Source organism: Danio rerio, chromosome 21 (assembly GCF_052040795.2).
Source record: "Danio rerio strain M-AB ecotype USA chromosome 21, GRCz13ab, whole genome shotgun sequence".
NCBI lineage: Eukaryota > Metazoa > Chordata > Actinopteri > Cypriniformes > Danionidae > Danio > Danio rerio.
In genome coordinates, this window is record NC_141041.1 from 22757501 (window position 1) to 22770000 (window position 12500).

The 12500-nt window shown below is 35.1% G+C and overlaps 1 protein-coding gene across 1 annotated transcript in view; it reads right to left on the reverse strand.

Moving 5' to 3' along the window:
• Positions 1–12500, reverse strand: part of nectin3b (nectin cell adhesion molecule 3b) — a 108559-nt gene that overhangs the window by 6007 nt on the left and 90052 nt on the right. The window lies entirely within an intron of this gene.

The window sequence follows — 12500 nt, forward strand, 5'->3', positions numbered from 1 at the left end:
GTAATTTGAGGTATTTTATAATAAATATTGGTTATAATTGGTAAATTAAATATTTAAAAACTCTCTTGGTCACTTTATTTTGATGGTTCATTTTGTTGAATTTAAGCAACATGCCAACTAATTCTCATTAGATTATAAGTAGACTGTTAGGTTGGGGTTAGGATTAGTGTGTTAACATGTACTTGTAAAGTTTCTTATAGACAGTTAAATGTCTGTTGAAGGAGCATTATCAGCAGATTTTAAGTAGACAGTCTACTAATACTCAAATGGACCGTCAAAATAAAGGGTTACAACTCTATTTAATTAAATTTCACTGATCAGCACCAAAATACTAAGCAAAAATTCAAAAATTTAAAACACTAGGTTTTACCCATAGCAACATGTTAGCAAGATGCTTTTAATTAAAATTAAATAAAAAAAATGTGAAATAAATATACAATACAATTTGGCGTAAATGCTCAGAATAAATGCTGCATCATTTTTACACCAATAAACCTGTTTATTTAAATTACAATAAAATTTCACCCATATATTGATGTTATTAAGATGTGACTTCTACACAAAAGTCTTGTCGTTGATCCCAGTTGTAAGAGCAACAAATAATAACTTGACTTTTTTTGAAGAAGTGGCAGAAGGTAGATTTTTCTGATGAATCATCTGTTAAACTGCATCCCAATCAACACAAATACTACAGAAGACCTATTGCAACCCACATGGACTGAAGATTCTCACAGAAATCAGTCAAGTTTGTTGAAAAAAAAATCACGGCTTGGGGTTACATTTAGTTCGGTGTTTTGCGAGAGATCATCAGAGTGGATGGCATCATAATAACCTGAGGTATCTGTGCTGCCCATTACATTACAAATCACAAGAGAGGGCAAATTTTTCAGCAGGATAGCACTCCTTCTCATACTTCAGCCTCCACATCAAAGTTCCTGAAAGCAAAAAAGGTCAAGGTGCTCCAGGATTTGCCAGCCCATTTACCAGACATGAACATTATTGAGTATATCTGGGGTAAAATGAGGGAGGAGGCAGTGAAGATGAATCCAAAGTGCTGAACTCTGGGTCTGGGAGTCCTGCAAAAATGCTTTCTTTGAAATTCCAGATAACTTTACTTATTTACTTTACTTTAGTTATTTGAGTCATTGCAGAGATGTCGGGATGCAGTTCTCCAAGCTCATGGGAGTCATACGCAATATTAATTCTTTTTCCACTGCACCATGACTTTATATTCTATACTGTAGTGTAGAATCACTTAATTATTATTAAGTGACAAGACTTTCGCCTAAGCAAAGTCAGACCTTACTGTTCTAATTAAAAATTAAGACATGATCATATTTTATTTTGGTAAAATAAGCGTAATCTATAGGCCTTTGCCTTTCATATAAGCCACTTCTGATACCAAATGATCAACTAGAATTCAAGTTATTTTTTGTTGTTTCTATAACAATACAAGACTTTTGTCAGGTAGTGTATGTAAAAAAAATGGTGTGGAAACCAAAATGGACGTATCACCTTTTGACCTATGAATGTGACTACATTACAAAAATTACAAAACCAAACGGCATGTTTTGTAGAAATATACTCTTTAGGCACTATTTTCAGGCTAAACATTTCACAAGAATGGTAAAACAGTGTAATACTTTTTGGAGTCTCTGTTTGCCTTCTTGTCAGTCACTAGAGGAAATGCTGGTCAAGACTAGTCTAAAGCATGAAATGTGTTTAGTCTGAGGCACAATAACAACCACACCTTCTTTTAGTTCTGGGAACCCAACAGTCTGTTTCACATCCATATTTTTCATACTGAACATACAACAAAAATGGAAATTTGAGAGTTTTCCAGTCTTCCCATGCAAGGTGTCACTTTTGACTCAATCAGCAGCAACTCAAAATGGCTACCGTGTCCTCAAGCCCTTTCTGTCACACGGAGACATACTTTCTCATGCTCTCTGGACCTCTAAACCAAACACCAGCAGGCCACAGTAAGGCCTGACTACAGGAACTTTGTGTGGATACACATGTGGGTGGAGGTGTATATTAGAGATATACATAAATACAACTGGAGCTCATTTTAAACCTTCAAATAATAAAGAGAGAAATGGAAACAAATGACTCTGTTTTGAATTACTGCTGTGATTCTATATGATCAAAATAACACGCCTGTACTGTACAGTAAATGCCCTTGATGTGGTAAACTTCTATAAGATATTTATTTTGATATATAACTACATACTGCTGGTCTCCAGTGCATCTACTGCTAAAATAAGCTTGCATAATTATTTATGATCTGACACTGACCACAAGTAAACCAGCATTATACAGATGAATTAAATATATGTCCTGTGCACAGATTTGATGGGATAAGCTCATGGTTGACCTGCTGATGAACTTATTTCCACAAGCCCTATCGAGCCTAAATATACAGCTCTACTTCAGCCTCTGAAAACATTCACAAATCCTCATACATACATCGGCGTCTAGCTCTAAAGTAAAAGTTTGCCCTGACATCAACTCAGTGATGTAAATGGTGATATGTTTACATTTCACCTAAAGCAAGCTTGGATTCATGTTATTGTCACATGAATGGCTAAAGTGCACAAAGCCTAAATCACATTTTTATTTGTTAATGTACCCACTGTTAAGGTAGTCTAAAACCTTGGAGTAAACACCATCATTTCCACAAACACACACTCAGAAATAAAGCTGTTAATGGGGTGGCATCCTTTCAAAAGATACACTGTAATTTATTTGTACATGTCAGTACCTAAATGATTCATGGGACATTCTACCAGAAACGTACATTTTCACTTATAAAAATGTGACAGAGTCTGACCTTTAAGCTTGTCTACCTCAAAAAAATCATATGAAAACAAGCATAAAATCATACAATTCAATAACAGAACACATCCTTGATCACTGTCAGCTTCTCTATCAAATCATGTCATAGACTTAAAGGTGTATTGCATACATTTTATGTTTAATTTAATGCAAATGTGACAGGACTGAACGAAACATGGGGACAATTGTAACTGTATTTGTATTATATATTTGTAGTATTTATTTGTAGAATTTAATTATAATTTCATGTTTTTAAATCAATTGATGTGAATGATAACAATTTAAACTTGCTATTTCTGAAGTATTTGTTTTTTTTAAATAATAGTTTTTAGCATAACAGAACTATTAAAGTTGTAGGTTCAATTAGGCTGAGGACAAGAACAATGATAGAGTTTGTACAGTTTAAAGTGTTTTTAATAAAGAACAAAAATCAGAGAAGAAATTGATTGATGCATTCCTTTCAAAACAACCATCAGTCTATTTTAGACATTTTTGGGATCAAATACTTTTTATTCTCTGTATTTATGTTTTTATTTTAGGGACAGATCAAGTACGTTTCCGTAGAACGTCCCTCGTGTTAGTAGCTTAAAGCCATATTTTAGTACCTAAAGGGTCCGATATGGACCCTTGGATCCTTGTGGATATATGAATATGGAACCACTTCAGTGACAGCTTCTGTACCTAAGAGTGAAGTTTAATTTAAATTAGGGCAGGGCGATTTGGCCTAAAATCAAAATCTCAACTAATTGAACAATGTACTTGATTACGATTAATGAATAAATATTTGTTTTGTTTATTTATTTATTTATTTTTTGTCCTTATAGTTAACTGACAGGTTTTGTATAGTAATTATGCTCACATATTACAAGTGAGAGAGTTTTGAATGAAGGGTGCATTACTTGATTTCAAAACAATTAAAGAAAAACACTCATTATCTGCTATCTATGATTATTTATTAAACAACAACGTCAAACAACTGAAATTAAAACACATGTTGCCTAAAACTAACAAATAACTTGCACTTTTTGAAACAAAATTAACTTAAAAAAATTAATTCTAATTTTCAATGTAAATGACTTTGTTGTAATAGAAAATATGCCGTCTTAAGGCATATCTGGTGCAGCTTCCAATCATCGTCAATGTAATGCAAACGTGCGACGTGTTTTTACATTTTTTGAGAGGTGCGACCGCATGAAGGCTGCGCTAGACCATATCTGCGCGTTCGACGGAGAAGTATAAATCAGCCTTAACAGAGCAGGGTTACGTGACTCCACACGCGGTGGGGAAAGTAATCGATAAAATTGACCTGGAAAATTTTGATGAATTAGAGGTTCTTAATGTCAATTTTGATTACTTTTCGATTAATTGCCCAATCCAAATTATTCAATCAAATTATTTAATTGCATGTATTTCATATAAATAATATATCAGATATTACCTAAAGCAACTATGGAAATCTGTAAATGTTTGCATTTTGAGACACCATTTCAACTGAAATGTACTTATAATATTACTTTGGACCTCAAGGACTTTCTACTGAAGTTCCATTGGCATGATTAGAGATGGCTTCCTGGTCCCTACTTTTTCCTCATCCATCATCTCTCAGTTCAATCTAAAGTGGTTTATTCTCCCACTGAACCCCTTCTATTTCTTTTTCGATATTGATAAGATTTGACGTGGTGTAATTGAGATATCTATAATAATTTAGTCTGCAACTCTGCCTCTCTGAAATGGAGCCTGGTTTCTCTGAAAGTTGATTCTCCACTTCTGTCAATTGATGGAGTTTTGGTTCCATTGTCATTGTTGTCTCTAGCATTCTTTATTGGAGCCAGTAGAGCTGCTCTTCAGTATTATTTGTATGAAACTAAACCGTTTTAATTGAACTAGAACTTCACCAACATTCTACTTCTACTCTGTCTGTCTGATATGCTGAATATATTCCACAATCTGAAATATTGTTATGGTTTTTTTATTCTTTATCTAAATTAAGGTGATTTGACACAATCTACATTGTGAAAGTGCTACAAAAATATAGACGATTTGATTAATAGTCTGTACCCCGATGGACTAAGGTCTATTAAGCTTCTGCTTAGTAGCTTTGAGCATTGGGAGGTCCTGAGGGTCACCCTACCCTGACCTTGAATTCCCAAAATGCCTAATAAATAGAGAGACACCTTTCCTCGCTCCCTAGATTTAGATACTGGCATGTGAGTCCCAAAGGTCATCAACTGAGGGCATAAAGATAGCCATTAGAGAACAAACAAGGAATCTCAAATCCTTGCTGCAAGTTTTAAAACCTCTGCATTGACAACCAATGAGAACGAGCTCTTGAAATACAGAGTTCATTCACACCTCTTAGTTAAAAGCCCTTCAGGGAAAATGCCTGAACTGTGACCTTTCCTCATATACGCGTCCATAAGCTCCCCATTCCTCAAGGGATCGACTTTGCCTTTGTTTTTCCACTTCCTATGGACATTAATCTCCAACCATTAGTACATTGTTTTGTATAATTGATTTTCAATGGACTATCAGTCTTTCTAATGTGTCCCTGGCCCTTCCCATGTAAAACAAAAAACAATCGGAAGGAGATTGAACAGTCTACAACAGTGTTTTATGACTCATTAAGTCTGTACGGACTCACATTAGTATTTCCCATTAAAAGTTATGACTGATATAGAGGATTAAAAGCAGGAGACGTAATCTAGAGAGAGGATATGGCGAGTACATTTGTGGAGAGCAGGAAGAGACGCAGACGGGCCTGGAAACTCTCATACAATCCACCTGGATGTCCAAAGAGACCAAATAAGGGCCAACATTTTGGACTTTGCATCAGAGGGTGAGCGAGATTGTATTGTTCTCATGCAGTTTTCTATCCTCTCACGTATTAAATGCACAGTTGAAGGTCAGATTCGTTTGTTTTCCTGGAACATTTTCCAATCGTCTTGATTTTAAGCCAAGACCTTGACGTTTAAACTGCTTTAATACTTTAAATGCTGCCACATCATCAAACCAAGGATGAATTCAAGGTCGCTTTGGGTGAATTGTAAGCCGCCAAAACCAAATCACAACATAAAATGGAAATAAACATGGAGAAAGATCAGTAAAATCTGATGAAAATGGTCAAATCCTTTTCTTTTTTTTTAATAGTTCTTGAAGAAAATGCATTTTCTCAATCTTGGCTTCTGGGTGTAATCAGATCTAAATGTCAAGAGTTATATGGACTTTTTTTCTCTTTTGCTTTCATTCCGGCATAAGCGCCATGTGTCAAAGTCCCAGCGCTGCTTATCTCTCGCAGAGTCCCTGCTGTCTCCAGCGCAGCAGCAGCGTCATCCATCAGCACAAACCCAGCTGTCCCGCTACTGATCTGCATGCAGCCTGCAGCCAAAGTAAAGCTGAGCCAAGACACGCAGAGGCTGAACAGGGATCAGCTCAAACAGATAAGAATGTCTCTTCTGAGAGTGACGCTTCTGACAGCACTGGTGAGAACTTTCAGAGAGCCTTTACTTGGAGATAGATGATGTTGATAAAGATAGCACAGTAAAAAATAAATAAATAAAGTAACAAATAAAAACTAACAGCCAACAATTCAGCAAATTTGAAAACCTTGGGGGTCTGCTCAGCATGTGTTTTTTATATTTTTTTATTTAAAAAGCCAATTAATTTAGTCAGTGAGCTTTAGTTTTACTTGATTTAGTTGGATATGGTTGGGTTTGGGAGAATTTGGTGTCTGCATTAAATATCTAAAAAGTGATGCAGTACAGACACACATGCATTAAACGGTGCATCCGGAAAGTATTCATAGCCCTTCACTTTTTTCATATTTTTTTTTAAAACCTTATTCCAAAATGGATTAAATTAATTTATTTCCTCAAAATTCTACACACAATACCCCATTTACAGCCTTTGCTCAATATTTCGTTCATACACTTTTGTCAGCAATTACAGCCTCAGGTCTTTTTGAATATGATGCCACAAGCTTGGCACACCTGTCTTTGCGATTTTTTACCCATTCCTCTTTTCAGTACCTCTCAAGCTCTATCAGGTTGGATAGGAAATGATGGTGAACAGCCATTTTCAGAGCTCTCCGGAGATGTTCAATAGGATTTAGGTCTGGGCTCTGGCTGGGCCACTCAAGGACATTCACCAAGTTGTTGTGAAGCCACTCCATTGATATTTTGGTGGGGTTCTTTGGGTCATTGTCCTACTGGAAGATGAACCGTTATCCCAGTCTGAGGTCAAGAGCACTCTGAAGCAGGTTTTCATTCAGAATGTCTTTGTACATTGCTGCATTCCTTTTTTCCCTCTATCCTGACAGTCTTCCAGTTCCTGCTGCTGAAACATATCCTCACAGCATGAAGCTGCCATCACCATGCTTCACTGTAGGGATGGTATTAGCCTGGTAATGAGCGGTGCCTGGTTTTCTCCAAACGTATTTGGCCTCAATTTGGCCTCATCAGACCAGAGAATTTTGTTTCTTATGGTCTGCGAGTCCTTCAGATGCCAGATTATAATTGCATAGTATAAAGATTAAAATTACCGGTAATTCGATAGTACGAACTAGTGATATAGAAAAAATCTAACATTGCGATATATTGTTTTGTTAGTCTGTGATATGAAAACAATTTTACCAGATGACTCGAATATGTCTATTTGGAAATAATTGCTAATTTTAGATTGATTGGGATGATTCTGTAGCCATGTGGATCATAAGGAAAAGTTACAATTTAAATAAACAGTGTTTTATCATGTTCAGAGTCTAGCAGTATACAAGTACAGTTAAGTAATAATAATGAAAAAATATAATTGAATAAAAATTAATCATTATTAACACTATAAACAGTATAATTTATTTATTAGTTTGTGTGCTTTTAAAATCCTCATACAGTCACAGGCCTCAAAATCACATGCAAAAAATGATAATACAGACTCGCAATGTGATTATTCTCAATAGTCACATCGCAGGATATGCAAAGTTTACCATTGCGAATAATCACATTGCGATATCGATGCTGAAATGATATATTGTGCAGCCCTAATTTAATATACTGTGTGTCTTCTGTAAATCGACTATATCTTTTATTTATTGTCTATCAATTTCACTGGCTTTCTTTATAGAAATAACTATTAAAAATAATACAAATATAATAAATTAAATAAAACCATTCAAACAGACACACATATTACTTTTACATTAATATATGAGCAAAATTTTAAATAATTTTCTGAAAAAAAATTATTAAATAATTCACTTCATAAAGTGAGTTCACTTAATAAAAAATCTTCTGCAAATATTGAAAAAAGGACAGTCCAATAAAATCGTGTGAAACACTGAGTAGGGTCTTCACCTTTTAGTAGAAATGCATATGCCTATGATGATCAAATCTGGTGTTAAAAGATTTTAAAATTCAGTTTAAAATTTCAGGATGAGTTTGATATATATATTTATTATTTGTCCATGTATCCAACCCTTCTTTTCATTTATTTAAAATGTATGTCTTCCGGAAAAAGCAAAAATGCATTATTTACTCTCATATGTTGTGGTATACCATAATGTTAAAAAAAAGTGTTTACCATTCTAATTTATTTACATTTTTCTTTTATTTCTGCAGTAACAATGTTGAATTTTCTCTGGTCATCCGGTCTTTTCTTCCTTATCAACTTAATATTTTTGTGTAAACAGTTGTAACAATCCAAGTTTGCTGGTTTTATTTATTGCTGCACTAGCGTAAATACAATTTATAGCAAAAAAATAAATAAAAAATCATTTAATTAGTTAAATCAGCTTGAAATAGCTGTTTTGAACATCCTTCAAAAAAAAAAATTAATACTCAAAGAACATCTTATTTGAACATTTTCTTTACTATCACCCCTTTTTAATCAACTCAGAGCATCCTAGTTCAATAAACTGATAACTTTTAACAGACCAAATGAGAAAAAGGCAATTTTTTATGTTTAAGATTACACTATAGCATCAAAGAACAGAGAAGAGCAGAGCTCATCCTGTGTGAACATACCCTTAGCTCTCACGACTGGATAACAAGATCAGGTCATGTTGTACAATAGAAAGTTTGGGGGAAAAAACTGAGACAAACGTCAGGGTCCACAAATCATATAAAGTACAGACGTTCTGCATTTCTCCTGTTCCCTGATACAATTTTCTCTGTGAACAGCTGTATCACGCAAGAGCCTCCACTGTGACCTCATCCTCATGAGAACTGCATCCATCACCAAGAAACATGATTTTAGCTATGTTTGCTTAACTATTTATATTCATATATTTACACTAGCTCTTTGCTTTGTAGGAGAAAGAGGAACGTCCAATATTCAGTGTTATTTCTGCTGACACAAACACTAACAACCTGTGGCAAACTAACAATGGGTCTTTGACTGAATAAAAACATCTACAGTACAACCGATCCATGTGGTCTTCTGAGGGTATAATGCATTTGACTATGCAATTTGCATATTTATATGGCCAGTAACTAGGATTGGACAAAGATTGTTTTACTTGACTGTTTGTCCATCTGTGACAATCCTGACAAGGTTTTCTAGCTGTTTTTAGCCACATCAAACAAACCAAAGCAAAATTACTGTTTTTTTCTCTTGCAGTTAACACGTTTGCCATCATTGCTTGACCATTTGTTTGACAGTCAACAGTAATTTTTCTAAAACAAAGCGTGTGAATGTTTCTACAATTGTACACAGCAATATTGAATGATTCAAATTGTATATTAAAAATATGACAATAAATAGTACATTACAATGTGTTTTGCATTCTGTTAAAAAATGTATTGCGTTCCCTAAAGAAACTTTGTATTGGCAAAACATTTGTTCACACAAAACTGTTGCTTTCCAGTAAAAAATTTCACGTTTGCTCTCAAAAATGTTTAGCTTTCCCATAAACTTTGCGTCTTATTTTTTTCATCCCAATAGTTTATGAACTGTTAACGAATAAAACATTTCTTAAGAGAAAGCATTTATTTTATAATAGAAAGCAAATCGTATTTTGGGAAATGCTTCATTATAAAAAGTCCTTGTTACACATGTTCTGTGTACTCTACCTGACAAAAGTCTTGTTGCCTATCCAAGTTTTAGGAACATCAAAAAATAACTTGACTTCTAGTTGATCATTTGCTGTCAGAAGTGGTTTATATGAAAAGCAAACACCTCTAAATTACACTTTTTTTTCTAAAATAAAATATGATCATATCTTGATTTTTAATTATTTAATTAGGACAGTAAGGTCTGACTTTGCTTGGACAAAAGTCTTGTAACTTAACAGAAATGATGTACAGTAAAGAATATAAAGTAATGGTGCAGTTGAAAAAGATTTAATATTGTGTCTGACTCCCATGAACTTGGATGACTGCATCCATACATCTCTGCAATGACTCAAATAACTTATTAATAAAGTCGTCTGGAATGGCAAAGAAAATGTTCTTCCAGGACTCCGAGAGTTCATCAAGATTCACTGGATTTATCTTTAATACCTCCTCCTTCATCTTATCCCAGACATCCTCAATAATGTTCATGTCCGGTGATTGGGCTGGCCAGTGCTTGACCTTCTTTGCTTCCAGAAACGTTGATGTGGTGGCTGAAATATGAGAAGAAGAATTTGTCCTCTCCTATGGTTTGTAATGTAATGGGCAGGACAAATGTCTTGATACCTCAGGCTGTTGATGTTGCCATCCACTCTGTAGATCTCTCGCACACCCTCATGCTGAATGTAACCCCAAACCATGATTCTTTCTTCACCAAACTTGGCTGACTTCTGTATGAATCTTTGGTCCATGTGGGTTCCAATAGATCTTCTGCAGTATTTGTGATGATTGGGATGCAGTTCAACAGATAATTCATGGGAAAAATCCACCTTCTGCTTCTTTTCCAAATTATCAACTAGAAGTCAAGGTATTGTTTGTTGCTCTTACAACTGGGATCAACGACAAGATTTTTATAAGTGTACTTATTATAGTAATAATTCAAATCAATTATGCATAATTACATGTAGCTAACCCTAAACCTAACCCTCATTCTAACCCTAACCATATATTAAGCACATGTAATGTTACTCAGAAGTTAAATAATAAGGACACCTTAAAATAAAGTCTGATCCCTTTTTTCTCCCCTTTTTTATTTTGCTGCTAAATACTACTAAAATATTAGCGTCTGTCTACTGTTAAACAACTCTCTTTAACAATGCACCAGAGCACTGCAAAGCTTTCTAATTTTGACATACAATTGTGGTGCTAATTTAGGGTTAAAAAAAAGCAATGCTAACAGTCTAAAAAAATTACAATGGTGAAAAGCCACTTTAACAGGGATTAATTAGTGACCCTAAACCAAGATTAAATAGAAGATAACCCAGGGATAAGTGAGGTGAAAAGCCATGTGGAGCAAAAAAGGGGAGCTGAAGCTCAGTTTAGAGCTATATTTTGAAGGCTGTGGGAAAACGGAGACCTCCAGGCTGGCTGAAATGAGACGTCTGTGGGCTCACGTCTAGAGACACTCTTGGTGACAGAACAATAAAGTGACTCTTTCTGCAAGAACCAAACAAAAACAACTGAAAAATCAACATGCTTTGTCAAAAAAAAAACAAAACAAAACATCAAGCTGAAGCTCTTCGGCCCACACAAGTTCTCATATGATGTATAGTGTGTGGTAGTTTCTGTATACTGTAAAGGCAAATTCTAAACAGTAGTTGTGGCTAGTCTTTTTCTCTCTCTCACTGATGACATGCAGTTCCAGGAAACAAAAGAAAAATATCTAATCCTCCTGCTAGCACAGAACATTTACAGTTTTTACTTGATTCATGGGCTCAGTAATAATTGACCAGACAAAATCCATTACTGCCAAGGCGGCTAATCAAAGGTTAAGCCATAAAGAGGTGCTGTAGCGTGAAATGCCTCATTCTGACAGGCCAACAGGTGAGCTGGACAGAACTGAAGCAGAGCGCAATGTGCTTAATGATAGACTGACTGGACAAACAAGAGTCTTCAATGAACTATTCACTTCAGTAAACTCATTTTAGACTTACATGACTGAATAAATCACATTGGCAAAACTGTTGCACATGAGCATAAATAGCTACTAATATATTTTCCAGTCACAGTAAAGACTGTATGGTCACTTGCTTAAGAGTTGGTGATGGTTGGGTTTTTACTGTCAGTCCAGGTTCAAAGGCCGGTCAGGAAGATGCTGATGATGCATGGTAATGATTGAATAATTCACCAGGCAAGTGCCCATGTACTGGCCTGATTTCAACACACTGAAGTAACATCACTACTGTATGTGTGGTAAAGCAAGTGACTGAGAGATAAAAGAAAAATATCAACTAACAATTTGATTCTTTAACTTTTATTAAAGTACATTATATTAAGTATAGAATGTTATTATTGTTCATTCATTTTCTTTTCGGCTTAGTCCCTTTATTAATCAGGGGTTGCCACAGCGGAATGTACCATCAACTTATCCAGCACATGTTTTACACAGCGCATACCCTTCCAGCTTTAACCCATCATTGGGAAACACCCATACACCCTCATTCACACACATAAACTACAGAAAATCCCAATTCACTTATAGTATATGTCTTTGGACTTGTGTGGGAAACCAGAGCAACCAGAGGAAACCCACGCGAACACGGGGAGAACATGCAAATTCCA